General features: G+C 45.5%; 2 non-coding genes and 9 pseudogenes across 2 annotated transcripts; all 11 read left to right on the forward strand.

Annotated features, from left to right (window-relative positions):
• Positions 1 to 101: 101 nt before the first annotated feature.
• On the forward strand, positions 102 to 220 carry LOC125801848 (5S ribosomal RNA). Its single transcript, XR_007439007.1, has one exon. It is a non-coding gene; the product is annotated as a 5S ribosomal RNA (ribosomal RNA).
• Positions 221 to 330: 110 nt separating this feature from the next.
• Positions 331 to 449, forward strand: LOC125802055 (5S ribosomal RNA; annotated as a pseudogene).
• A 110-nt stretch (positions 450 to 559) lies between these two features.
• LOC125801896 (5S ribosomal RNA) lies at positions 560 to 677 on the forward strand (annotated as a pseudogene).
• A 109-nt stretch (positions 678 to 786) lies between these two features.
• LOC125801975 (5S ribosomal RNA) lies at positions 787 to 905 on the forward strand (annotated as a pseudogene).
• Positions 906 to 1020: 115 nt separating this feature from the next.
• LOC125801850 (5S ribosomal RNA) lies at positions 1021 to 1139 on the forward strand. Its single transcript, XR_007439009.1, has one exon. It is a non-coding gene; the product is annotated as a 5S ribosomal RNA (ribosomal RNA).
• Positions 1140 to 1248: 109 nt separating this feature from the next.
• On the forward strand, positions 1249 to 1366 carry LOC125802066 (5S ribosomal RNA; annotated as a pseudogene).
• A 110-nt stretch (positions 1367 to 1476) lies between these two features.
• Positions 1477 to 1595, forward strand: LOC125801915 (5S ribosomal RNA; annotated as a pseudogene).
• A 110-nt stretch (positions 1596 to 1705) lies between these two features.
• Positions 1706 to 1823, forward strand: LOC125801897 (5S ribosomal RNA; annotated as a pseudogene).
• Positions 1824 to 1932: 109 nt separating this feature from the next.
• On the forward strand, positions 1933 to 2051 carry LOC125802002 (5S ribosomal RNA; annotated as a pseudogene).
• Positions 2052 to 2166: 115 nt separating this feature from the next.
• On the forward strand, positions 2167 to 2285 carry LOC125801898 (5S ribosomal RNA; annotated as a pseudogene).
• A 109-nt stretch (positions 2286 to 2394) lies between these two features.
• Positions 2395 to 2500, forward strand: part of LOC125802057 (5S ribosomal RNA) — a 119-nt pseudogene continuing 13 nt past the window's right edge.

Genomic DNA, 2500 nt, shown 5'->3' on the forward strand with positions numbered 1-2500 from the left:
TTGCTTCTATGACCATGGTCTTGTTAAACGTTACTAGTGTATTTTCTGAAACCCAACATAGATGAAGTCGCATAAGTAGTCTTGATGAGAGGTCAGCAATCGCTTACGGTCACAATACCCTTAGAACGCCAGATCTCGTCTGATCTCGGAAGCTAAGAAGGGTTTGGCCTGGTTAGTACTTGGATGGGAGACCACCTGGGAATACCTGGTGCTGTAAGCTTTTCCCCTCTTGCTTCTATGACCATGGTCTTGTTATACATTACTAATTTGTTATCTGAAACCCAACATAGATGAAGTCGCATAAGTAGTCTTGATGAGAGTTCTGCAATCCCTTACGGTCACACTACCCTGAGAATGCTCAATCTCGTCTGATCTCGGAAGCTAAGCAGGGTTTGGCCTTGTTAGTACTTGGATGGAAGACCACCTGGGAATACCAGGTGCTTTAAGCTTTTCCCCTCTTGCTTCTATTACCATGGTCTTGTTATACATTACTAGTTTGTTATCTGAAACCCAACATAGATGAAGTTGCATAAGTAGTCTTGATGAGAGCTCTGCAATGGCTTACGGTCACACTACCCTGAGAACGCCCGATCTCGTCTGATCTAGGAAGCTAAGCAGGGTTTGGCCTGGTAGTACTTGGATGGGAGACCACCTGGGAATACCAGGTTCTGTAAGCTTTTCACCTCTTGATTTATGACCATGGTCTTGTTATACGTTACTAGACTGTTGTCTGAAACCCAACATAGATGAAGTCGCATAAATAGTCTTGATGAGAGTGTTGCAATCGCATACAGTCACAGTACCCTGAGAACGCCCGAGCTCGTCTGTTCTCGGAAGCTAAGCAGGGTTTGGCCTGGTTAGTACTTGGATGGGAGACCACCTGGGAATACAAGGTGCTGTAAGCTTTTCCCCTCTTGCTTCTATGACCATGGTCTTGTTATACTGTACATTGCTAGTGTGTAATCTAAAACCGAACATAGATGAAGTCGCATAAGTAGTCTTGATGAGAGTTCTGCAACCGCTTACGGTCACACTACCCTGAGAACGCCCGATCTCGTCTGGTCTCGGAAGCTAAGCAGGGTTTGGACTGGTTAGTATTAGGATGGGAGACCACCTGGGAATACCAGGTGCTGTAAGCTTTTCCCCTCTTGATTTAAGACCATGGTCTTGTTGTACGTTACTAGAGTGTTATCTGAAACCCAACATAGATGAAGTCGCATAAATAGTCTTGTTGAGAGTGTTGCAATCGCATACAGTCACACTACCCTGAGAACGCCTGATCTCGTCTGATCCCGGAAGCTAAGCAGTGTTTGGCCTGGTTAGTCTTGGATGGGAGACCACCTGTTAATACCAGGCGCTGTAAGCTTTTCACTTCTTGCTTCTATGACCATGGTCTTGTCATACATTACTAGTGTGTAATCTAAAACCCAACATAGATGAATTCGCATAAGTAGTCTTGATGAGAGTTTTGCAATCGCTTACGGTCACACTACCCTGAGAACGCTCGATCTCGTCTGATCTCGGAAGCTAAGCAGGGTTTGCCCAGGTTAGTACTTGGATGGAAGACCACCTGGGAATACCAGGTGCTTTAAGCTTTTCCCCTCTTGCTTCTATTACCATGGTCTTGTTATACATTACTAGTTTGTTATCTGAAACCAAACATAGATGAAGTTGCATAAGTAGTCTTGATGAGAGCTCTGCAATGGCTTACGGTCACACTACCCTGAGAACGCCCGATCTCGTCTGATCTAGGAAGCTAAGCAGGGTTTGGCCTGGTAGTACTTGGATGGGAGACCACCTGGGAATACCAGGTTCTGTAAGCTTTTCCCCTCTTGATTTATGACCATGGTCTTGTTATACGTTACTAGACTGTTGTCTGAAACCCAACATAGATGAAGTCGCATAAATAGTCTTGATGAGAGTGTTGCAATCGCATACAGTCACAGTACCCTGAGAACGCCCGAGCTCGTCTGGTCTCGGAAGCTAAGCAGGGTTTGGCCTGGTTAGTACTTGGATGGGAGACCACCTGGGAATACAAGGTGCTGTAAGCTTTTCCCCTCTTGCTTCTATGACCATGGTCTTGTTATACTGTACATTGCTAGTGTGTAATCTAAAACCCAACATAGATGAAGTCGCATAAGTAGTCTTGATGAGAGTTCTGCAACCGCTTACGGTCACACTACCCTGAGAACGCCTGATCTCGTCTGGTCTCGGAAGCTAAGCAGGGTTTGGACTGGTTAGTATTAGGATGGGAGACCACCTGGGAATACCAGGTGCTGTAAGCTTTTCCCCTCTTGATTTAAGACCATGGTCTTGTTGTACGTTACTAGAGTGTTATCTGAAACCCAACATAGATGAAGTCGCATAAATAGTCTTGATGAGAGTGTTGCAATCGCATACAGTCACACTACCCTGAGAACGCCTGATCTCGTCTGATCCCGGAAGCTAAGCAGTGTTTGGCCTGGTTAGTTTTTGGATGGGAGACCACCTGTTAATACCA

This window comes from Astyanax mexicanus, chromosome 4 (genome assembly GCF_023375975.1).
Source record: "Astyanax mexicanus isolate ESR-SI-001 chromosome 4, AstMex3_surface, whole genome shotgun sequence".
NCBI classification, from domain to species: Eukaryota; Metazoa; Chordata; class Actinopteri; order Characiformes; family Acestrorhamphidae; genus Astyanax; species Astyanax mexicanus.